This window comes from Stigmatopora nigra, chromosome 8, assembly GCF_051989575.1.
Source record: "Stigmatopora nigra isolate UIUO_SnigA chromosome 8, RoL_Snig_1.1, whole genome shotgun sequence".
Classification (NCBI taxonomy): Eukaryota; Metazoa; Chordata; class Actinopteri; order Syngnathiformes; family Syngnathidae; genus Stigmatopora; species Stigmatopora nigra.
Genome location: NC_135515.1, coordinates 5,935,708 through 5,963,273, shown reverse-complemented (window position 1 = coordinate 5,963,273; position 27,566 = coordinate 5,935,708). Strand labels below are relative to the sequence as shown.

Genomic DNA, 27,566 nt, shown 5'->3' with positions numbered 1-27,566 from the left:
GCACATGTTTCCCTGACTAATTTAATAATGTGCCTGGGAGACCTCTAGCGTGGTTTTATTATTTTTTCCCCACTTTGAGTTGTGTGTGTTGAAGTGTTTTGAAGTTCAGTCTCACAATTTTGTCATCCTCGTCTATATCTGTCATAGCCCAGTAGACAATGTGTTTCTGTCATCTAGAAAGTGGCTTCTTGGACTGTGGGGGCCTTTTTTTGGGGTATATTTTTATTTCCCTCCTGTTTTGTTTTATAACCTATTTTTTAAATTACATTCAGATAGTTAAATATACTGAATCGTCTTTTGTGGATTGAGCAATGGATGATGTAATACTTTTTTGTAGATTTCAATGAAGGAGCAAGCATCACATCTTTGTGCAAAATGCACCATTCTTAAAGGGATTTTGATTCACTCCCTCTTCAAGATTTAACAAATACATAATATTGAAAACTAATTGACAAATAAACAGTGTCTGAGAATGCAGTTTTTATAACAATTGTGTCTTCATTGGCAAGAAAATGTTGTACTTTCAAGGCATTGTGAGCTCTTAACCAGCTTTACCATAGGTGCATTATGTATACAGAGCGCTCTATCTATAATATTAGAAAATATTATACTAGTTCATATAGTAAGAACTTCGAAAGTTCAAACGATCGCACAGTAAAAAGTGCATATGTGACCTTTGAAAAGAAAAATCAAGTTGCAAATCCTACTGGATGACCAAAGTTAAGGAATCCACACTGTATAATGAACAGGAAGACAAATGAGTCAGTTCTTAACTATTTCTAATGACACTGACAGCTAATTGCTGTCTGAATAAAGATGGCAACTATGGTGTAGTGAAAAAAAAACAAGTTAATTATCTCCCAGTAGTCCTTACAAATAAACTGACCTCAATCTGCCTTGTGCATATGCATACAATGTGCTTTACAATGGAAAGTACAGGCCAGTGTTTGCCAACACATATACTAGTGCACATTCTGTGTGGATGCATGCCAGCTCGTGAATTATACAAAGCATATGTGAGAGTCACTCAGTGATGTGTAACTGACTGTAAGTCAGTTAGAATTGGCTGCAGCTCTCTGTGCCACTCAACAGTAAAAGTAGAAGAGAAACAGATGGGTTCAAACCATGACAAAAGCGTAGAAAAGAAAAGCTGCAGTTAGGAATTACAATGGCGCAAACTAAAATGCATTGCTTTCACCTCTTCTAATTGTTGCAAATGCACACAGTATACCATCACTCTTAATAAAATTAAAAAAAATCCCATTTAAATGCTTGTGGCAACAATTTATAGATGTTTTTTTTCACAACTTGAACTGTGGTGTAATTCTATTTAGTATATAAAACTTTATCGTTGTGGGACAGGAGGGATGAGTGTCCACATCTATTATATACACATGCAAAGGTGTATATACCTTTACAAGTTCAATGAGCTAATGCATAGTCGTGCTCTTCTTAATCCTGAGCCAAAGAACTTGTTGGACTTTGCGATCTGTATGTGTTATGGCATTCTCTGCAGGCATGTAAAATTAAACATGGACTCCCACAGGAGAGACCATACATAGTTAAGTTGTGATTTGCATTGCTTTATGTACATACGTCAAGATCTGAAGAGTTGCTACTCAGGGCACTTTGGATCATCCTGCAATAAAGTACAAGGTTTGCGTTATGCATACGTCCTTCTGATGTGTAAGTCAGTTGTGATGTCATGTTGGTTTTTTTTTTCATTTATCCTTCATTGTACTCTTGGCACTTAAACACTGTTTCATCACTACTATAATTAAAGGAACACTCTAGAAAAAGACTAGATTAATAAATTGATTGCTTAGGTCAGAGAACACCGTGTCACTAAAAAGCCTGCCAAATATGAATAAATTGAGAAAAATGCTAACTATATATAATAAATGGGAGAAATAATAAGGCTGAAACATCAGAACTTAGCATAAGAGCAGTGTCTAACAGGTGACAGTGTACAAACCAATCCCTGCTTAAGAAATACATTTTTACTTGATACCATAGCTTGTTGTAATGAGATCATAATTTTAGATGTATCCCATGTCGAGAGACCTCATCTATTATGCCAGGCCAGGAAGCCCACAAGCAAGTGTCAACTCGACCAACAGTTGCTGTCAGAAAATGCAAGGGAAGATTGATTAGCCAAGTCACTTATCTTCACAAGGGTCGAATTCTAAACATTATATTTAACTTGCTTAAAACAACCTAACAACAAATGCATTGAAGGACACCTATGCTTCTTGAAAGGTAAATAGGTTCTGAATAAAAGTAGACAACAAAAGTCTGACATGCAGTTCCAGTAACAAATAACATGTCAAAAAGTTCTTACAGAGCAAAATTCAAAAAGACCTTGTCAAAGCCAAACAACAACCCTGTTTCTGAGAAGTCCTTGACCAAGACACTAATTCTCTTCCGTCTTTATGAGCGCCGCAGTTCGCTTTGCTCCGCTCTGACCTCCTGTGCAGAGAAGAGCGTGACAAAACAATTTTGCAGTTGTAATTAATGTAGTCTTCCATTAATATAAAGAAGAGCTGTTAAATGTCCTAGTTAGACCGGGAAACTTTCTATTCTGCCCTAAATGGACAGGCCATGCATTGGACCCTATTGTAACAGTAAAGGTACACCCTAAACTGCTAGTTGTTAATAATATCCACTGGTTTGAAGGCTTGTTCCGAAAACTGTGAGGCAGATATGCGAAAAAGTCATCCATGTACTTAACATTTTTTTCCACCACTAATATTTTTTTCCTTTCTTGTTCTAGTGAACGGCAGCATCAAAGCCTTTTGCTTTAGAAAAATGCATTTCCCAAGTTAACATGAAGATTCCATAAACAGACTTCTGCAGCAAAAGTCAAATACAAAACTGAAATGTTAATGTTGTTGAATTTTTAAAAAAATGCAGAAAAGAAAATCTAGTGAGTGGTGTCTGAATGACTTAGTAGCTGTTAGTATGGAGAGGTGTGTTTGTTTTATGAAAGGGTTATACAATTTGAATGAGAAGTTGGGGAGTAAGGTGTGAGAAACAAGTTCTGATTGCTCTTATCGTCTGGGTGACAAGCTGAACTTCTTCTCACCTGTGATGTGTTTTGCTCCCCCATGAAAGCAGATAAAGCAAAGCAACAAGCTGACCTACTTGAAGCAAAAATCCCAGGCCAGCAGCACAAAAAGCACAAACATGTCAAAAGTTACGGTCCTGTCATTGTTCCAAGAGGTAGGAAACTCCCTGAATTCATTGCAGTTGATCAAGGGTGTCCAAACTATTCCACCAAAAAGTCGCAGTGGGTGCAGGTTTTTGTTCCAACTAAAAACTCGCAGCCCTTGTTTTCTTTCATCTTCATCTTTCATTTTCTTCATCTTATCTGTTTTGTGTTAAATTTTTCGAAGGGCCTGGAATCACCAAAAATTGAATCATGGCCGACTTTATAACTAAAACTTTTCACACCTGCTGGCAATTTGGAGTCCGTAGTGTTCAATTAATTTATCGTTCATGTAATAGGGAACCAGAGTAAAACCTAAGCCGGCAGGGAGAGAATATGCAAACACTGCAAAGGAAGGACAGGGTCTTTAATTGAACCCTTAATCTCAGACCTGTGAGGCTACGTGTTAACCAGTCAGCCCCCAACACCCCTATTTGTTTACTACATGCTATAAATAGAAGGGCACTTGTCTGTTTTATTTAGCTCCATTTCCAGCGGCAGCAGGTCTCTGCAGACCACAGGTGCTAGAGCTTTACTTTGTCCTCATTAGCCAAACACATTGAGTGAGGAAATAAAAAGGCCCAGCTTCTATCAAGTTGAACTCTATTGAACTTAATAAGGAGCAGAGACCCGTGAAATCTACAGGGTAGGCGACACAGGCCAAATAAGAAGATACACGAGTCTGACAAGAACAGGAGTGTCTATTAGCCTTTTCATATTTCTACTATTATCATCCAATGATACTGATATTTAATTGGGAATTCAATTTATACACCCTAAGAATCCGAATATAATCAGCAACATGACAAGAGTCAGAAAAGTCATTTCAAAATGTAAAGTCTGGTTTGAATATGGTCACTTTAAGATGAAACGTTTAGAAAATTGAATGATCGCTTACACAAAAGGTAAGCTTCAGTTTTACCTCATGTTGTTTTTGTCTATTATACTCAATTTTGAAGATCCTTTGTTAGAATATGTTTCTTCAAACTAGACTCAATACTTTCCTTTTGAAAGTGTTGACCTTGAAATAAAATGAGCGGCGATTATTGACTGGCAGTCTTCCATCTCCTTTGGCTTCCCCGGTTTGTGGTTGCCACCGGGTATCATCCTTTTTTCTGGAAAGCCAGTTCCTGCATCCTCCCCTCTAACATCAACTGCCCTAATGACTTTCCTCATTACAGATGTCCACCTTCTCTTCAGTCATCCTTCAACTCTATTGCCTGCTAGCTGCATCTTAATCACCATTCTGCCAATACCCTCACTATTCCTCAGCTATGGTAGATGGACACTCATTCATCTCAAATTTTGTCACCAAAACATCTAATTTGGGCTTTTTTTAAAGGCCTATTTTCCAAGATACTCCCCAGCCCAGTCACTCCTAAAGGGAAGCTCATCATCTCAATGTCTGCTTTCTGTTCTCTCAGTCACACTATCTCTAATCTGTACATAATGGACTCACCAATTCTTCAATTACATGCTATATCTGATGCCTATATCCCATCTGCCATCTGTTCCAATATACGAGGATATGTTTCTACACTTGCAGTATTCACCCTTGATATGGACTACTGTATTTAAACTTCATCACCAACATCCTCTTTACTTACATCTTTATTCCGTTAGTATTTTACTCAATTAACGATTCCATTACTGTGTGATTCCTTTAGTTGCAAGTTACGTCTATCCCCTCTTGGCAATTGGGGAAGTGGATAAGCAAGTACTAAGTGCATGGTCTTCAAGGTTAAATCCAGCTCTCTGTCATCCTATTTCCAAGTCTGATATAAATAAATCCAGTGTACTCCTGAACATCATTGTCCTAATCTTAAAATGTAAGAGAGTAAGAGGTGAAAATTCATCCTTTGACTTTGTTCAGTTATATGACATTTGCAGATGTTCCAAGATTGGGCAGGTACATCCAAAGCATCCACTATGAAAGGCAAAAATTGTGACAAGGACTTATACCGTGCATTAAGGGATCATTCCCGCACAATGTTGAGGTAAGAAGGTACAAATATATGTATTAAGAAGGATATAAATGCAAAGGGATATATTCAAAATGTTAGCCTTAAGATGGTTTGATACATAGCACGAAGTAGATCTTGAAGAATAATTTAAACTTAACTGTCAACATCTTACAAAGGCCAAGGACAACTTCATCCTGCATTTTGCAGAGTCTTCGTGATGGACATTATGCCTTGACACAATCACAACCCTCCACAATAGAAAAATGACAGAATAATATTTACAAAAGGTGACCTGACATATTGTGGATGCAATGAAATGGCCTTATAATGGAATATTTCGAAATTGCAGACTCAAAAATGATCGTTATTGTGCAAAGAGAAAGTTTCATCCATTCCGTTTTTTACATTTAGGATAAGATAAAATGGTATAAATATGCTAAGGTAACGTTGAAGTAAAAAAAATCACTTTACATTTAATATTATAAAAATACTAAGTAAAACATTATAGACTAACATTCTGAAATGGATTGCATTCAATGTATAGAGTTTTATCATTAAAGGACTAATTCTGTGTTGACTTTTACTTTTGAGGATGACTAAGGGATATGGTGTTATAAAAGTTCTAGAATCCTGAAGAAGTAACAACTTTTTTGTTTTTATATGGTATAGAAGTCGAACTGCATTAACGATATGGCGCACATGGGTCAATTGTATCACTTCCCCATGGCAGGAGGCTCAATTATGTCAAATAGTTTTACAATTGAGCTTATAAAATTGTTATATCGTAGGATTCTAAAAAAATAAAAAAACAATAAAAGGTTGCCCTGTGTTTCTCTCAAACTTGGCACCAGGCTGTTATAAAACCGATGCATTAACACGACATCCTTTTTTTGCGATGAAACCAAATGCCATTTAAAGAGTTATCTGAGAAAGCAAATTGATTTTTTTCTTCCGCCTCTGGCATCTCATCGGAGTAACAACAATGTCCGATTTTGATTTGAGAGGAAAAACTCAGGAAACTGACATAACAACAAATATTCTTTGACACCTGTTTTACTGATGTGCTGTGTATGTCCTCCACTCTGACTCACTGATACTTCTCTCCACCTGCTTGTCTGGCTGATGTGGCATCACATTGTTAATCGGTGTATTTACCCGCACATCCATCTGGCTTATTGCGACTGTTTGCCTTTTGCCTTATCCTCATGTCACCACCTTTGTACCTTTCAGTGGCTGAAATACGGTGCAATTTCCCATCAATGCCCACTCTTAACTTGGTTTTGACACTTATGTCCACTAGCTAATGTGACTCATTCCGACGATCCAGCCATCTGTTGTTTTGAACAAGGACCATATCTCCCGTTGTATTCCTTCCATGGTGTGTTGAACATCCTCCTTTGTGTTTGAGACTTGGCTTTACATTCCTACCATCACTAAACGCCTTTTACTGGCAGATCATTGGTTTGTTCATTATCTGAATACTGCAAGCTCTCCCCTGGCATGCGCAATAGTCATGATACATGCAGATAATTATCTAGCAGCTCTTGTCTCTCAGGTGGTCAATAATAATGTGACATTAGTCTGATTGAGTGGAGGTGGATCCAGTGTTATTGCAACCCCATAGGGATTTACATGATGTGCTATGTACTATATTGCCGTTGTACCTCGTGAGTTGTTACAAAAGTGAGAGGCATACTTGTCTAATAGGACTTTTGGTGCTTGAAACAAAAAGCCAAATCTATGCTTGCGGCCAAGGGGACAGACATAAAACCACATAGCTGTGTAATATATGGGAAGAGAAAACAAGGAGGTTGAGGGTGTAAAATGGCTGAGGACAAAACAATGGAAATCACACACAAACCTGCTGTCCAGAGACATATACGGTAGAAAACTATTGCACTATATAATTCTTTTTCTTGTTTTGTACTCAGGATAACAAAGGAAAGGAGCACTCTTCCAAGGCCTGATGGGTAAAAACTGTGAATTATGTGGGCTGTGAAATCTGGAATTGTTAAAAAGATCTTTATGAATGAGCATAGGTTCTTTCTTGGCATCTGGTGAGTTTTACTGTTGTCTATCACTGGGCCGATCAAATGGCCTCTTTGGAGCGTGCTCTCTGCAACTTTCCCCTTATCTCAGTGAACAGTGATGAAAATTTCAACTTTTTTTGTTGCCTCTTTGGAATCATCTCCTTAAATAGAGAGTGGAGCTTCAGTTTTCTTGCTTTGTTTTCTTTTAATTCAAGTTATTTAATTTGCTTCCAAATAATGTGTAAGTACTTTTTCTGTAGAAAGAGATTGTAAGAAAAACAGAGTTTAGCTCATTGGCCTCACAGTAGGAGACCTGGGTTCAAATCCAGGTTGGTCCACTTGTGTGGAATCTGCATGTTCTCCCCAGGCCTGCATGGGTTTTCTCCGGGTACTCCGGTTTCCTCGCACATTCCAAAGACATGCATGGTAGCATAACATAGTACATTCTTGGTGTTCTTATCTTTGCCACATGATGTGCATGTTTAGGATGAGCTCATTCTCTCTTAGAAAAGGTCAAACTTGTGCGCAATGGGATCCACATTATACAAATACAAACCAACACACACACACACACACACACAAACACACACGCAGAGTCTTCAGTCTTAATAACTTTGTAAAACTACTCTTTTTGTGATGACAACTTAACAACAGTCCCAAGAAACTAACAGAGCCCGCACATAAGCAATTCCATTAACATATAAAGACAGAACAGTGGCTAATCTATCAAAATGAGTCTGCATAATGGTGCCTATATGTCGACTGTGCACTTTGGAAGTGCAATATAAACATTCTCTTCAGTTCACCTAACATCCAATTTGTATGAAACTGAAAAATTGTTGTATATTTATGGGTTCAGCCATTGATAACAGTGGGCCTTTAGTAGTGCGTTTCTTATGAATACAACTATAATTGTAAGCCCCCGGTTTATTTTTTTTTCTGATTTGCATAGAGAGTAGCATTTCCTGGAAGAAGACACTTAATGCTATTCTGTTGGCTGTCCAAAGTCAAAATCAGTTGAACACGTTAAATGAATTGAACTCATGATATGTAAATAAAGGAGTGTTTTATACTCCATGGTTCATACCACCCATCTTTGAAACAGTTACTGGAGCCTAACCCAGTTGTGTTTGGGCAAAAGGCAGACTACACCCTAGACCGGTCGCCAGTCAGTCATAGGGCACACAGAGAGACCAACGACCATTCGTACTGGTTGACTGTACCTTCTTAAATTGTCACATTTGTGGAATTCTATTCAGCTTTTTAATGACAATCAATCTAACACCAATGTAATTACTGTAAATTTACAGGCAGAAAAAAATAAGCACACAGGCTAATTATTTGGCAAACTCTATGGCAAACGGATTGTTTTAAGTAACAACAAGTAACAATGCTCCGTGTTGCTTATCACTTGCCTGAAATTAATTAATCACAAGTGCTAAAACAAGACAGTTATGTTGCCACATTGCCAGGAGAAATGTAGGGTTCAGTATTTTGCTCAAAGATGCTTTAATATGGGTACCAGGGCAGGGGATTCAAACCCAAATCCTTTGAGTTGCGAGATAGATAGTATACCACTGAATGAAGACTCTCTAAATATGAAATACTTTGACTCAAGTTATTCACACCTACAAAAAGCTAAAAAAAAATATGGGAAGATAACAAAGTAGAGCCTTGGTCAAGGTTCAAACCCGAGACTCTCGATTGTAAGGAAAGTGTCCTAAAACCATTACCTCTCTTTGCTTGAAATTTACATGCATTGCAATTTACCAACACTTTTCTTCCATAAGTTTGTTGCTGAGCTTGTGTTATCTATTCCACATTCCTCTTAGACTAGCTCGTGGTGATTAAATTCTCCACTTTGTGGTTTGGGATTTCATTTAGCAATGGAGTAATGGCCAAATCAATAGTTACACATTGCTGTGGTTTGACACACAGGCACACACAAATATGGAAAAACATCCATTCCTTGGAGGCAAAAAAATAATGGCTCTACATAATTAAGGGAAACTGACTGACAATTCACTCTGCTCATATCCTGTTTTATATTCATGTAGAAATTCATTAGGCTACCGAGGAGATAAAAAATTATCAAACGATGGTAATCTTAAAACAGATGTGACATATTCTGGCTCCTTGCCAAAATGAGGGTTATAATCTTGCATTGAACAGGCCAGATTTGGAATAACTTCATTTGCTATAACAGTCCTTTAAAGCAGTACAATATAACTGCGGCAATGGGACTTAGTTATATAAAAATGAGCGTCCAAGTAAAATAGTAGTGCAGTATTTGTGGAATGGATAGAAAGTTAAAGTTATGTGTGAGTAGTGAGATAGGAACAGCAAGCTAAAAAAAGGATTAGCCATGCGGCGAACCAGAAAGGTTGAATAGGTAATGAGGTAGAAGAGCCAGTAATGCATGAGAATTGGATAAAGGGGCTTAACTGGCACCGTGCACTGCATTGATTACCTCTACCTGCCATTAGTTATATCCAAACCTTGACTTTTGTAAAGTCGCGGCGGTGGTAGTTGGCAGGTAGGTAGGATGCACACGGGAGACCATTTTATTTGACATAAATAGGGATGTAAGCTCTTCACAGTGATTATTAACATATATTTATTGAATTGGGTTTTCTCCATGTGCTCTGGTTTCCTCCTACATCCCCAAAACATGCAGGGTAGGCAGTTTGAACAATATATATCCCCCAAGTATGAGTGTAAATAGTTGTCCGTCTCCTTGTACTACATTATCAATAATAGAAGAAGAAAAGTATATATTTGTGAAAAGCAATGTATAGCTGATAATCTTTATTTTTGCTATTAGGCAAAAACATCTGAAGTTTTAACAGAAACTGAGATGCAATGACAATATTTATGTGACTAAAATATGTCAAAATAAATATATATTTAAACATCTTAAAATGGAAGTTTCGGCATTCAATAGCCAATAAATAACTATAATGGCCTTTCTGATCATATTAAATTATTAGGTGTCTCCATTCCAATCACACTTCCATGAAGGTTAATTGAAACATTTTCTAGCACCACAAGACATCCTTTTACTACAAGGTGATCTATCCCAATAGCTTGATGCTTGCATTTATTAAAAAAAAAAAAGGTTATATGGTAACAAGAAAGCAAAAACCTAAAATTACCCCAAACTATAACACTATGATTTTCCGTATTAAGACATTATGTCAAAATTCCAGGCAGTATTTATGCCAAGAAGGAAATAATAGCCAAAAAAACCCTGTTAGGATCACACAATTCTTAAATACCTTAATATGTGGTTAGTTTCGAGATAAAATCAATTTGTCCGTGCATTTCATTAGCGCAGTAAAAGATTGTTACAATTAATTGACATTTTATCAAGGTGTCTTGCTTCTCTCCCTCAGTCACCTTTTCACCATTTATTCCATCTCTCCCTACTTTGTCTGTCTCTTGCTGTTCACTCAGTACCAAATTGCATGGTTTACTGAATGAGATTTAATCCGGGAGCTGTCAGGCAGATGGCTGATACCGATCAATCTCCAGAAAGCTAAGCGCGTGACTCAATAGAAGTTGCTTTCTAACTCATCTAGTCCTATAAGTACGGTACGCTTTAAAGAGACTTGATCATTGGTGCAGAAGATATTAATTTGGACATATATATACCTCCATTCTACCTGATGTATGTTTTTATCTCTTTATTTATTTATTTGTCATTGTATTCCCTTCCATCCCTCTCCTCAGACTTTAAAATTTGTCAAAAGTTTTCTTTCCATCTATTGATCTCGAATATTCTTGGTAAGAAAAAATCCCCTGAAAGAGCTTCAAAAAAAGAAATTTTAAAGCAAAAACAACGCCAAGATATGAAAAAAAATGACAATACAATTTTCAGTCGAAGGCTCATACAAGTACAGCCCGAGAAAAATGGGAAAATTTACATCGTCTTCCTGAAAAACATCGGATTTAAGAGAGATACAGAGTTGACAATTCTATGTCCTTACAACTTTCTTTCTGCGATGACGTCATACTGGTTAGTAAGTAATATTTGGCCATTTGTCTCCGGACCCCCTGTGGTGTGGGCAAGCAAAAGCAACTTCTTTTTAATACGCGTGGGAAATATTTAACCTTGGGTGACAGGTTATCTCTACATTTACTATATAATTAAAAAAAAAAGACAAACTGATGTGATATTGGGAAAGCAAAGAATTTCCACTCTAATAATGACCTCGAGCAATCCTTTCAAACATTTAGAGTGCCTAATTATATGTAACTTTCTCTAGACGATAAATGTTATCTCTGCTTTGACACTGTTGGACAAAACTTACCACTAAATCACTTTGAAAAATGTATTGGTCTTAAAAGCTTGGCAGGCTTTAAATCTTTTCTCCCAGAGAGTGCTCATCTAATTCATGGCAATGTGACTTGTGGGAAATTGTAATGCCACTTGTGGAGTACCCCAGGGCCTCAGAATTTAGTATTCAGTGTTTCTGTGCTGTTGCTTAGCAATATCATACATAGAGTACATAAATTACAGTAGCTTTTAATGCTTACTTGGTTGTAAAATTAAGTTACAATATCCTAGACGTGTTTTGTTGCGATCAAATAACAATTGTCTTGGAAACTTTTTACTTAGTAGATTAAAGTATAAAAGATTTGGCTTTCAAAATCTGCTTTCCATAGCTATATACGTACACACTTAAATATAACTACCCCAAGAGGGTTATAGACTGAATGTCTTGCCTAACTAGCTATTGATTGCTCATTAGCTACAAAAACAAATGTGTAAGTTAAAGTTAAATGTATTTATTTATCAACCATAGATTATCTGTTAATTAAAGAGACAGAGGATTTGGCAAGAACGTCAGAGGAAGAGGTTGATCATTTATAACGTTTTTTTTTTCTCGTGTTAATTTACAAATAGGCTCTTGATAGGCCTGGGTTTCTTTGTTTGTAACGTATAATCAGGAATGGTAATTAGGAAAAAAGGGTCACTGTGAACTCATTAATATGGGAGTCCTAATGTCTTTCCTCTAGATATATCTGCAAAGTGTGGATGCGGTAGAAAGACTACTGGGAGCATTTGTTCTTATTAAAATGATTTTAGAGCAGCAAGTAACCACACTGGTGACAGTAAAAAATCTGTCGCTAATCAAATGGCCATTATTTCCGGCCACTACACCAAGAGGAGTAATTAAAATAGCCATTGAATTATTACTATGGGTTTTAACTAATTATAGTGAAAATCTTTGTAGGACCAATCTTTATCCATTTAAACCATTTACATTAAGATACATGCTAATATCACGAAAAATGTTAAGATACATGCTAATATCACGAAAAATGTAAGACTTCATTCTGGATTGAGTAAAAATCAGACCAGAACTCAAGAATATTTTGTCAAATATCAGAATTTTAGGACCTAATATCTGGTGACATGCTTTTTTTGGGCAGTCCAATTTCTGAACCACAACAATACATTTGTCAGGAATACGTTGTGATGAAAGGCCTTTAGTCATTTTACTTACAACAACATTGAGAAATTCATTGTAGCTTATCAGTTGTTGCCAAATGCCTCATGAATAGAACAATATTTTAAAGAAGCTAAACATATACAAGTCATGTTTGAGTCCAGCCTATTTATCATTGCACTCATATGTCCCATACACTTGTCAAACAGGTATTCAGGTGGAAGGCAAACACTTTCAGAGCTGCAGTTTGTGAAATTGATGTAATGTGTCATATTCCAGCCCTTCCTGCCCACCCATCACACCCTCTCTGTATTCAATATCCTCTTCTCTCATCACCCTCATTCTTTTTCGAGGAGGTGAGCAATTCAAAACTCTGCAAAGTGATTTGATTCTGCAGGGGCAGTTATTAAATTTGTTTGCAAATCTCAACCCATTTCCCCAGCCACCATGCCTCCCTCAATCACACCCTCTTCCCTACTAACTCGCTTCCCCTCCTTGCTTTTAGCCCACTGCCACTGTCTTGAATGTTATCAAATTTCAAGCTGACAAATAGAGAGACAAAAAAGAGAGGGAGTCTAAAGCCCGAGGAGAGAAATAGATTATTTTTGGGGGTAAAATATAGCCACTGAAATATTCTCAGACATGGGGAACTCTTTAATAATATGTTTTATAACAACATTCTTTTTCATAGTTCTTTATCTTACACTGCAAGACCATGGATGCGATACAGAGAGCAGAAGGAGGCAGTGATAAGATGTGGAAAAAAGGGCTTAAAACACAGATGAAGACAGCTGGTTGAGTCCATTTTTACTTAAATCAACATAATTCATTCATATCCTTGGCAAGATTACGGGGTGCTGGAGCCTATCTGCCCACACTGCCTGCAATGAAGTCAGGTGACATAATAGTTTCATCGCAAAATTAATAAGAAGTTAAAGGCACATAAAGTCAGTCAAATGCAAAACAAGCTACGTATTCAGAGTACATATAGATACATGTTAAGCATTGGTGGAATTCTATTGCAACCACTGGGGGGTTTGTGGTGGATCATTTTTCACCATCAAGATAAAAAGATTGATTTTCAACATATGTTGCAATAAGTGGAAATAATGAAGCATGTAAAGAGTTTGCAAAAGAGCTGTGAGTGAGCAGAGGGTAGGAGGAACTACGATCTTGTAAATCCTATGAAACTAATAAACGTTCATAATACATAGAAACTATTCTTAGAATGTCCTTTGTAAATAAACAAACAACAACCACCACCACCAACTGAAGACTTATCCACAGGCAAGTCAGGATTCAGTCTGGCGGACGGACCTACCGGGATAAAAATGAAATTGACAAATATAGGGGAGGAAGAGAAGGTGAGATATATGAAAGGTGTGCTAAACCACTTTTCTTCCTTCAAATCAAAAGCGGAGTGGTTTTCCTATCTTGCTGTTAAGGGAAAGATATGAGCCGGCTTTGCACTTTGACAGGTTAATGCACTTGGCAATGAACACACACACTCAAACGTACAAGTACACATGAATAACAGCTGGGTAAGAAGCAGGGCAAATACACTCCTGTGACGCAACAACACATTAAAACACTCATACAACTGAAGAAAGCATATGAAAAAAGGTTGTAATAGTTCAAAAGTCAAGCCAGAGCCAGTAAGCATTCATTCTTTCATTCATCTTCCATACTGTGCATCTTCGTAAGGGTTGCGGGGGTTGCCGGAGCATATCCCATCTGACTTTGGGCGAAAGGCAGACTATACCCAAGACTGGTCGTCGTCAATCAGCCTTGGGGAACAGAGAGAGACAAACAACCATGCACACTTAATATCATATCACCACCAGCAGGAATCGAGCCCGTGCCTGCCTGCATCAAAGGCAGGCCAGTAAACCTCCAAACCATCAGACAGCCATTTTTTTGCTATGTTACATCCCCTGCAAGAATGAGCCCCCGACTTTTAAAATAATCCAGCTGACAGATGAAATTGACAGATGGACAAAGAGAAAGTCCTACACTTGGCAGAGATAATGTAATAATTGTTTCTACACTTTCATGCCACTGAAAAGTCCCTAAATTAATACTACCAGCAGTGGCAGGTGGCATCTCATTACACTCGCTCACACATACACACTGTGGCAGGAGAACAGACCAGAGGTATTTAAATACAAGTTTTAGACAAATATTGACAGTCTGAAACACGCTGACCCAATCAACACATAACCACAACACATTTGGTTCATGGCTTTGCTAAGTTGTTTTGATTCCACTGTAAGCAATGAAGTCAGAACATTTTAATTATAACGCGCCTGCCATATGGGAAGTGGCCACCTTGTGCATCTCACGCAGACATCTTCAAACTGTCACTGTAGATACAAATAACTCCAGACTATTTTGAATTATCCTGGAGCTGATGGTTGGCTGAGCTGTTATTCCATATTCTATATTAAAGACGTGCATATTTGCTACACAGGAGTTTATATGCTGTTGGATAAATGTCATAAAAAGGAGACATGTTTTGAGATGTACTGCAAGGTTAATATGTTTAGTATACATACTAAATTGGGTACATGATCAACAACATTTATTATGTTTTGTTAGGTTCCATCCAGATTGAAAAACTCTTGAAAAATGTTTATATTAAGAGCAAAGTAGAGAAAAGTTAAAAAAAAAACAAGATGTGAAAATTAGAACGAAAGAAGACAATTTAATAAGAGGGCTTAAAATAGGAGAGAATGACAGCACCCGCTAAGCTGGGAGGCGATAAGGACATGCTTGGAAATTTGGCCAGGCATGGCTCCGAGGTAAAATTGGTGGTAAACATTTAGTCAACCAGAGATTAGAGACTCGGGTCCCTTTGAACAGATGATTGTCTTTCCCTTTCCTCCATTTTATAAATGAGTTAAGGTGCCCTCCACCTTCTGTATGTGCCAAATTGAATCGATAACTAATTAACACTTTGACTTTTTTTGGCAAGTTTTCCTTTCTTCTTTTTCTGTTGCTGTGAGTTTTTTGTGTTGTCTTGTAAACAGCAATCTTGGCCAACACAGCTGGGATGTGCAACAACTCAAATACACAGTAGGACTGACAGAAATGTGTGAGACAAGATTCAGCTGGGCGCAGATCCACATACTCATACATTACTTTAGCACTCAGACTTCTCATGGGGTTTGTGAGTTTGCAATTGGCCCACACATTCTTGGGAATAAAAAAAAAACAACTCGATCCCATCCTTCCAGTTTTCCCACTGACACACACACGCACAATCACACGCTCGTGGCTGTAAGACAATGTGACGTTTTCCACCTGTTGATGTAAGTGTTGTCTTTCAAAGGACAAAGGCACGTCTGGAATGGAGATAAATTGCACCAATGAGAAGGTCAGGTACATCACTACATAAAAAGGAGAAAGGAGTGATAGAAAGAAAGGCAACAGGACAGGCAAAATGAGATAGATGACAAAATTATAAACACAGGAGAGAAGACAGCTAGCCTCGGGCTTTGAGAGGATTGATGTATACGCAAAAGCAGTCGGCACAGAGGACCCCATCATCAATCTTTTTGGCTAATCAGAGTATGGCTGAATTATTGATAATGAACCTCATCAATAATTGCATGGTGCGTTTTGGGCCACGAACCATTGCCAGGGTGGAAATGGAGGCTTGTGCTTCAACACAAGCATCAGAATCACACACTTGTTTACATATTCTAATAAACAGTCTAACCAAGATTATGAGGAAGTAATGTAGTTCATTTCGCTGATATTATAGAGCACACATTTAGGATATAATACTTAAGCATGCAAAAAAAGTAGTGTATATTCTATCCTGGAAAAATGACTATTTCTCGGAGTTTACCATCTTTAGTCAAGCCCCCAATCATCCTCTTTTCTATTAATCCCCTCACTTCTCTTCTTGGTTTGCTAATGGTTTAACTTGCCATTTTAAGGGCTCCCTGTTTGAAAAAAGGCCAGCCCCTCAGGGTGGAATCTAACAAGGACTCATGAATTCAACCACATTTCTTTAGCCTTGAGCTTCCTTTTACTGACATTCTATTTGTGCAAGGGGCCATCTTATAAGTAGCCTTCGTTCTGTATAAAATACAACCATATCAAATGGTCTGTGTGGCCTGTGTATGTGTCAAGTGCACTTGTTCACTTTCAGAATTCAAGGACTTTGACTTCTTTTCCTAACACAAAAGTTTATAAACTTAGAAGATAAACACAAGTTATGGGAGCACACACGAAGAACATTTGCATGGAAACGAAAAAATAAATAGAAACAACAAATAATGTTGAAAATAATCAAAATAAGTCATTGCGTTTCATTACAGAATTTTAAATGGGCTTTTGTACATGTATTAGTCTTTGTAAATCTCTATATTCATGAAAAGTTGGGGCACCTCTGATAATTTTCAATATTTTCCCTTTTCCGTGTTTGTGTTTTCTTTGCTCTTGATCAATGGCTCCCTACCTGTGGTTTGTCTATCTGCAGATTACACTGCTGTCGACCATGTCTGAGTGTTTAAAAAGATCAATAGGCAAAATCCTTTACAAAACATCTATCTTCAAAGAGTCAACGATTGTGATGAAAGGTCACATTTTGGCTTTATGCTACATAAGTGGTCTTTGCTTGTTTTCTTTTTTGTGGAGTGGCTTACTGGCATCTATGGCAACAAAGGCAAAATGATCAACAGTTGATGAATGATGTATGACAACAGTGGAGTTTGTTTACTGGCTGTCTATCCGCTTCTCTCATGCCATGGAGGTGGTGTGAAGGGGTCTCCCAAATTACATTTAAAGGTAGACCAAGCAATGAATGTGAGTAATCAAAGAAGAAACACAATCATGGTAATTTTTTATTATATGTTTTATATGTTCAATTGAACGTTATTGAGGAATTTGATCTGTTGTTGCTGTGATAACAAGACTGTTAAAGACAGATGATTAGCAATGCTTCTAAATAGTAAAGTGACACTAGACTACTTATTATATAGCTCATTTATCAACACATTTTTACCATGCTCAAAGCACTGTACATTAGCACCCATTCAGCAACACATTAACATACCATTGATGCTGCTCCCATGCAAGGCACTGCAAATTAGGCTTCAGTACCCAAGGGCATTTCAAAAGTGGGCAGTTGTGGGATGTGATCGAACTACTTACCCTGTGGTCTCAGCACAATTCCAGCTACCAACTGTGCCACGACCGCCCCTCTCTTTATATATATATGGCTTTTTCTAGTTTGACAGATTCTTTCAGGCCTCCTTTCCTGCAGATTTTTTTTGTGTCCTTGGAAAGGGATGGCCCTCAACCATGAGATGCAAATAAGCTTCCCATTCTGCATCATTACTGCACTGCACTGCACTGCATAAACAACATTGCCTCTCAGGATTTTGTCCTTGGCTTGAACCAGCTATTGTGTGAGGGTTTTAGTGGGTTATAAATGCATTTATATGTTACGCTAAGAGAATATATTTCTGAGATTCTGAGACAAACCGGCCTTGCCACCACATTTCAACTCTTCTTTGGTTTTCAGGCTCAATGTAGTGGCTCATTTAGCCAAAAAAAAGAAAAGAGTCTCATTTGGAGTCTGTAACACCCCTTGTGAAAGAAGTCTGCTTCTTTTGTCTTCCGCTGTTGGCAGAGCCAAGAACATCTGTGACAACTGACAATAAGATGCAGTCATCGAGAAGTGTTAGGAAAACTACGGTTAAAACTCAGCCAACCAGCACAACAAACTTAGATTGAATAAAAATAAAAATGAAAATAAATAAATTAAAAATCCTTTGTTTTTTGTCTTTTACCGAACTTATTGTGCATGCTGTAGAAGTAAGCTCAGCCAAATCCAGTATTGGACCATTAGGCAACTATACAAATTAGTCGCCAACTCTGCCTTTCATCATTTCAACTCTTCCGCTTTGTCTGTTAGTCTGCAGCTTTCTTGAACACACTCTTGCCTGACCCACACCTGATATGTCTGCACGGTTCTCTTCTTGATCCCACACTACCCAAATACAGCCAGCCCACCTACACACACCCACACTCTTAAAAATACACTTGCATATGGCTGCATCCACAACTTGCACCATATTTTGTTTCTGGGTCCTCCAACTTACTGGATTTAACAATAGGTTGCCAGTCTATCTAACAGGGACTTCCCTCTTTCCAGCTATTTTTTTCCAGTTCTTCCAGGGGGATATCAGGATTTTCCCATGCCAACTGGAAGACATAGTCTCTCCCGGTTTAACATCTGGCCTCCTCCCAGGTAATCTACTTTCAACACCTCACCAGGAGGGCATCCAAAGGTCATCCTAATTAGATGCCCGACATCACCAATGCCAGCCCATCTGGCTCCTCTTGGAAACAATGTATAAACTGCTTTGGTTGAGTCATAATAAGATTTTTCTCAGAAAAATTGTCTTTTCATTGAAAAAAATTATGGAAACAAAAGTTTTTCCGAACCTAGGGCATCAACAATCAATGGGTGTGAACAAAACTGCGTGTGCATGTTTTTTTTTTGTGAGCAGGATCAGGAAACACAAGAAAATGCATATAGTGGAAGTAACTGTGAGAGAAATATAGAGCGTTGCACTGGGCCAAGGGGAGTATGTAACCGGGAACCCAATCTGTGACTTGATGGTGCTCCTAAGCACAGAGGCTAAATCAATTTGACTGCTTCTGCCTGTGCATTGAATAGGAGGTGAGGCTGATGGGTAAAGAGGGGGAAGAAGTCAGGAAAGAAAAGATGACTGGATAAAGATGTAGCAAGGGAGTACTTAAAAGAAGACGAGGCGAAATGACGAGGTTGAGGAGCAGACGCCCACCGAAGAGAAAGCGGAGTTAAGAGTGGCAGAAATAAACTCTGCTTTTACTGTTGCACATTCAAATGGAAATTTGAGATGCACATGTCGAGCATCCATCTTGCTCAGAAATTAAAACCACTGTAATACACAGACATTGAAAAAGAGAGAGAGATGCTGTTTTGCTACTTCTTTAACAAAACCAAAAGGTTTTTCTTAAATTAATCTAAATAAAGCCCATGTTGCATAATCAGCACTGCTCCACCGACATCAAGTTTTATGTATTTAAATATTATATTGTATATGACATATACAGTAAAAGTTAAAAATAGTTTAATAGGCTAGAAATGTGTTTTCATCTGTGATGAAATATCCATTATAAATGTCTTAATATATCACAAAAGATAATATTGATAGAAACATGATATACATTAATTGGAAGAATATAAAATTGACAAAATAGGATGAATAGTCATTCAAATGTACCTGCTTTTAGAATAAATGGAACTATCCATTTATTCTTTTGTTTCGAATTGCCTTCTTATAAAAGTTATAAACATTCAAACTTCATCTTTGGGATTACATGAATACGCATTTGAGACAGGATGAACATATTAGACCCTTTTCACCAAATGAAAGCTTTGAATTTTTCATTTGCAACATTTCTAAGTAAAAACTGTTCTCAGCGAAACTCTCCACACGCACCCATTGCATTGGCTATAGAATCTTAACTGAAATCCGTGGTTTACAAAATGGGAAGCACACCTCCTGGGAGGAAGATGAAAAGCTTTTGCAAGAGGGGTGCCTTAAGGCTGTAGTGGTGACAAAAAGGAAACTTTGGCAAACTTTCAAGGCCAAGAAAAAACACGTGTAAGAGTGCAACACACGTATTCTGCTTCTATTTTAAAGTGGACTCATTTCATCTCTATATGAAGTTTGGTTCGGGGCACATGTATGACAACAACATCATCTTAAAAGTCTGAATGTCATGCACATGGATTGAGAGATACAGATGACATTTTCAATGAGAAAAAGAAAGCCTGTATGAAGTCAACCAGGGAATGCTGCAAGAGGAAATCCTCTATGAAAACATCAAAAATGAAGCTAGAAAGTTGCTGCTGAAAAAAAAGACAGCACAACTCGATAGTACGTACTTTATTCTCTCAGCTTTACCAAAGTTTCAGTTCTCACACAAAGATCTTCTCTCCCCTTCATCTTTTGCTTGTTCTATTGCATTGCATAGTTGTTTTTTCTTGTACTATGTCACTCATTTACATCTGGAAAAATTCAGATTTTGAGTAGAGAGGATATAACAAATTCATTCATTTTCCCCCACCACTTGTAATGGATAATTTATAAGGGATCATGAAGCTGCATTAACTATCATATAGTTGATATCAAGGGGAAAGTGGACTACTGCAAAAATTAGTCAACAGACAGTGACATTGCACATGCAGAGCCAAACAACCATTCAAACTCCATCACACCACATGGGAAGTGATCCAACATGGCCTTAACAAAATTCCTAGCAAATGCACTACTACACAATCAGTGTGTTAGGAATAATTACCAGCTATAAATAACCTTTGTGTATATATAAACATAATGACATATTTAACACACAACACAAAGTTCATTTTCGTCTACTCATGCCTTTGTGACCTGCAAATTTGCAGTTCAGAACTCATTTTTATGGCTGTTATTTTTATGAGCGACTGCAAGCTGGCATCCACCAAAACCTAGGAAGCAACCCATAAACACACTTCTATGTATGAAATATATCAAATGATATTTCGCAGTCACATATAAAAACCCTCAAATTAACATGAAAATATCACCCTTCCCATATCAGTCAGAAAACAGCAAGTATCTTTGTTTATAATGCAACCAAACATGACTACCAAATTATTCATTTTGGGAAAAATAGCCTCCTTTCTATTTGCTAAAGACTCTCTCTTTCTTAAATCTAATTTTGCATCTTGGAGGTTATTAAAAAAAACAATAACATACTGAAAAGACGCTGCATTAGGTTTAAACTTCACCATTTAAATTAACACACTGTCCAATCTAGAGACAGTTGAGGTCAGCATTTATTCATGATATATTTCCATTACACAGGTTTCCCCGAATATGTACCATGAAACCAATCCCCATCTATCTATATTTCAGTTTCTAATTGCATTCTTACCGTCGAGTCGTTCAACTTAAGCCATTTTCACTTTAATGCTGTTCTATACTTTGTGATATTACCGTGCTATCTTTGCCTGTTGGGATGGTGCTGCAGCCTAATTAGAGTCTTGCACAGACTTCATTCTAACATATGGCTATTGACCAGCAGAGCAAAATGCATTAGTTATTGTGTAGCAGGACATCTCATTAATATCCTACCCCTTTAAGCACAGAGCAATTAAGGAGATTAAGGCCAAGGAGTGATCACTACAGCTAATTACTCGGCTGTCCCGCCCTGCCTCCCAGGCCCTGTTTACCATGTCTCACGTCATTCATTTAGGATTTCCTGTCTCATATTGTGGGTCCCCATGTATGATATTTTTTTCTTGGTTATTATTTCCCTAAAGTCATTTTAGAAGCAGTGCATTAATCAAGACGGTACATGTTGTTCTACATTTATTTTGGAGGTGCAATGTTTGTGTGTACTGGTGCCTTGATAGGGGTTATATTTTGAATCCATTTTTGTGTGGACTTTTTGGCCTGCTTTGTTTGTGGGGTAGGTTTCTCCACGTGAAATTAAAAGTGAGTTTTCTGACAGTGAGTGATGCTACTCGCTGTGGAATACATTGTTTCCTGACTTTGGTAGCATGTCAAAATGTTGTCTCTTTTCATTGCAACAACAAAACAGGACATGTATGCATTGATCACCACCAATCTCATTCATCTTAATTATTCTATGACAGCCTGTGTGTTTCGTTCACTTTGATTAGCAGGCGTGTGATGCATTGGACCCTCATGATTTCAGCACAATCCATTCCACAAACAACTTTGTAACATAACGTATCATGAACGTATTTTCTCGATAAAAAAAATAATTTACTTGCAGTTAATGGGCGCAACACTTTCCACATAACCCATAAATCATTATTTAAGCCATAATTTTTCAGGGTAAATAAACTGTCAACAGAAATCAAAAGTGTAACAACAAAATTATTAAAGGAGAAGGACTTTTAATGGTGGCTTAAGTGTTAAAACGGCATAACATAATTGCGAGTTAGCTAAACATAAAACAAAGCGAAGAACAATAGCTTAAAACTTACCTATTTTTAAGAAAACTGGGGCACATGACTATTGTTTAGATGCATGCACAAATTATTTGAATGCACTTCAATGCCATTCTGTTGATGTAAGATATTTGTGTACCACCTAGAAAGACATTTGGGGTTTAAAGCCAAAAAAGGGTACTCACAAACCACCAGGAGGGACTTTATGGCATCATAGAAGCAAGCGCGATGATTTCTGGATTTTGGGAGGTTGGGTTGTGGTCTTTGGCTGCATCCAATAGCCACTGCACCTGACCTCCGTGACCCCTCACACAGGTGGTGAGCCCATGTTGACCAAACCTTTCCACTCAGTTGAGTATACTATCTAAAAAAAATCACATGGGAAGAAATAACAATGAGAACAATTGCCTTAAAGAGAGAAGTTGTTTTCCTTAATACAAGAGGCTCAAATGCTTTTTATATTCTTAACATTTTTAATGACAAAAATGGAAGCTGTTGATCACTAATTATTGAACATGCAGTGTTGGTTTCAAGTGTAAAGAGAGGGAATGAAAAAACAGATGAATGTTATTAACACTGTCTTTTGTGTCACTGACAGTTTGCTAGCATATCGACACTGTCATGTTTCACACTTTGAGGAATATGCTTTCCTTGCGGCTTCAAAAGGTGTCAAAGTTAGTGTTGCTGTTTTAATTTTTGAATGATACCATTTAACATTAGAATATATAATATTATTAGTAATTATTATACCGATATTACACACAAAAAAATCAAATGACTTTTATTAAACCCATGTTTCTTTTCTGTCAGTCCTAAAACTGTAACAACATTGATTCCCACCTAATGATACACTTACAATGTGATAAAAAAGAAACATCTCGTCTGAGAACAACAAAGCTGACCTAGTAAACTTTGTCAGTTTCTTCTTTGTTTGCATCACTCTGATTGTCTCAATCAATTGTTTTCTCTCAGTTTGTCCTCCAACTATTCTTCTCTTTCTTGTCAAAGGGGGGCAGTGTTCTCATTTGATATGTTGGCCCACCTCCTTGATTTGCTGCTGAGATGTTACCATGGAAACAAAAAGACTACATAACCTCAATTAGAAGTTTCCTAGACTTTGTGTGAGTGTGTTTAGTAGTTGTGAACATGCGCGAGCAGGTCTGTGTCAGAATGCTTATGTTACATTTCAATTTTAGTGACACTTAACAGTGTGAACGGAGTCGAGGGATAAGTTGTTCCCCACTCACACATGTAGAAACACTCGACACGTCAGCAATGCCTGCACTTGAAAATGAATGAAAAAGGAAACTAAATCCCTAAATTAAAAGAAGATGAAAAAGAATAATTAACATATGTGGGATGCTACAATGGAAATTGATGTTTTCAATTGGTTTGAAGAACATCTCAAAGCCCCTTGCATACCATGTACTATTCACATAAAATGATCAAGAAATAGGTAGAAGTTCTTGTTTAGCTTATTCTTTGAAATGCCTCTCAGGCCAAACAAGTCCAATGAGAATAAAGTTTAATCAATGTGCTAATAGGTTTTTCACAGTCTTTTCTCTCGACAATGTTGTCATAATATGCGATCCCTTTTGTATAAAGGATATCTTACATAATCATGTTCATATAGCAGCTCAGGGTCACAGCCCTATTTGTCTGTGGAATAGCAGCTTATGAACAATGGTGCCTTTATAAGTCATTTATGTACATATTTATACAATTATGTGACCATGATGTCAATTGCAAACAGATATCACACAAATTCAATAGGCTAAATTACTCAGTTATTTTTAAAATTGTCCAAATTGGCCAAATGGTGGTCATACCACTGATTTACTCCATTCCTGAGAAGAGAATACACTATAATAAATTTTAAAAAAAACAGGTCAGGAAAAATGTAATAAAGTGATGACTCCATAGGAAATAGTATTTAAATTCATTCCCAAAGTTATAAATCTCACTCAAGCAGGAAGCATTGTTTTAAATGCTCAGTGCATTTGGATTATCGAGTCAGCAAAGACAATGTGCACGGTCAGAAACATTCTCATGTTGGTGTGGAAAAAAAATAGACTGGTACGTGAAACTATTCCTGAGTGAGCCATACGGTTCATGCAGTTTTTGTTGTTATTGTTTGGAAATCCACATCCAATCCCAATCCAGACAATTCAAAAAAATTTCATCAGTATTGAGTAAATTAACACTCCATGTTCACGTTACATAATCCACTGAAATTGTTGTACTAAAAAGGGTTGGGGTTAAAATAACTATGACCAAATGATAAAATGTTCTCTAATGATACAACATATTCCTGGTATATTTCTATTGGTACACTCCTATCACACATATTTTGAATAGTAAAGACCAGAAAATATTACTCTAAAATCGCAACTCTTTCCTCACAGAAAAATAATGTAAATATATTCTTTTTGAAGGCATTGCACAAGATTCTATTACAGTTATTATTATTATTATTCATCCTCATCCTGGCTGGGAAATGACAGAGCCTATGGCATTTAGCCAAAGCATGTTCTCAATAACTACAGTTACTAGCATTTCAATTGGGCAATTTCTCCATTACTTATTACTTCTTATCACACCGACTCTGTTTTCTAGGCAAAGCTGAGAACTTCGGTCTAATCCCCAAATAAAAATAATGAATATTTGATTACCTTGGGGTAAAACTGTATTACCAAAAGTGCCAATTAGGTGTAACCTTTTGGGGTTATTTTATTGAATAAACCCGTAGCGACATGCATTTGCATATATCCAAAAAACAACCTTCTTGAGATATTATTACCTTATTCCAATGTTCATTTGCATGCCATTGTTGATCCCTGTAGCTCTATCCTTGCTAGTGGTCAAACCTTAGTACTTTCAGAGATATTTAATTTACCTGTTTCATTGTTTGTACCTGCTGAATAGCTAAGGACTTCTCTAAATTGGAAAAACATTAAAAAAATTATAATATAAAAATATTAATAAATTAGAAGAATTATATATATATATATATATATATATATATATATATATATATATATATATATATATATATATATATATATATATATATATATATATATATATATATATATATATATATATATATATATATATATATATATATATATATATATATATATATATATATATATATATATATATATATATATATATATATATATATATATATATATATATATATATATATATATATATATATATATATATATATATATATATATATATATATATATATATATATATATATATACATATATATATATATATATATATATACATATATATATATATATATATATATATATATATATATATATATATATATATATATATATATATATATATATATATATATATATATATATATATATATATATATGTATATGTATATGTATATACATATATATATATATATATATATATATATACATATATATACATATATATATATATATATATATATATATATATATATATATATATATATATATATATATATATATATATATATATATATATGTATATGTATATGTATATACATATATATATATATATATATATATATATATATATATATATATATATATATATATATATATATATATATATATATATATATATATATATATATATATATATATATATATATATATATATATATATATATATATATATATATATATCTTATGTGTAGTTGTATATTATGTTTATTGTGTCAATTATTACAGTAAAAGTTGGTTTGAATACAACAACAACTGACCACTGTATGATTATTTCTCCCTGCATTTAAAGCAATATGAAAATGCAGGGTGGAACATGTGCAAATGTATTATTTGAACAGTATTTGAGTATTAAACACCACTTCAAAGACCACCTGCAATCCTAGTCCATTTGTGTCATAAATTGTCAGATATTTCCACATGTCAGATTGAATAACTTGCATTTGCTTAGTTGCAATAACCTAAAATTATGTTGTCTATGCAAATGAGACAGCATCATGAGTGGAGGGGAGCCAGTACGTACAGATGGAACCCCCTGGATGGGTCATATGAAACAACCAGGCTAACAGATGGCAATGAAGAGGAGGTGACTCACATGGAGTGAATCTCCAAGGATATACAAAACCAAATGGAAAAGGGCTGGCAAAGGGCTAGAGGTGGATTGTGCAACTAGATTTCAGAAATGAAATAGCCAGAAGAAAATTCAAAAGGAACAGTAACTGAGGTGTTTGAAAGTAAGAAAAAAAATACTGCAACTAAACTAGATAGATAAGATGGTCTACACGGACAGAATAATGAGAGAAAAATGGGTTTTCTGCCATCATGCTCCTTTTACCGTGGGACACTTTTCACACAGACAGGCCCTTAAAAAACCTCTCGTTTATATAAATACCATTCATTATTATGTGTATTATGTATTTCAGGGTACATTGTTTTGGAATCTCAATTTAACACAAATACTATTTAAAAATAAGGATGTTTAGTGTCCTATTTTGGCTATTTAAACTAACCCATTTAGTGTATAACCTGAAGATCTTTTCAGAAAGCTCTGCTAATAACGCTAAATATTTTCTAGTTGCACCTAAAATTCACTACCTTTTTCAAACTCCTACAACTGAATTTACAAATGTGTAATGTGTTTGCGCTAGACATTTTTATATGCAGAGAAAGGAGAAGCATACAGCTGCATTTTATTTATTCCTAAAATTCAGGGGTGATAAAAAAATGAGTCATTCTCTTATTGAGGAGCAAAAACAATATTAATTTAAGCTCTGCTTTCCACCATCTGCTGCTCTCATTAATACTTCAAGAAAGGACCGACCTCTCACATCATTTCCCCATGCTTCGAGGA

The 27,566-nt window shown here is 36.2% G+C and overlaps 1 long non-coding RNA gene across 2 annotated transcripts in view; it reads right to left on the bottom strand.

Moving 5' to 3' along the window:
• The window catches only part of LOC144200349 (uncharacterized), a 74,488-nt gene that overhangs the window by 23,723 nt on the left and 23,199 nt on the right, over positions 1 to 27,566 (bottom strand). For both annotated transcript variants that reach the window (XR_013327098.1, XR_013327097.1), the window contains one exon: positions 22,877 to 23,055. This is a non-coding gene — a long non-coding RNA (uncharacterized LOC144200349). The remainder of the gene's footprint in view (positions 1 to 22,876; positions 23,056 to 27,566) is intronic.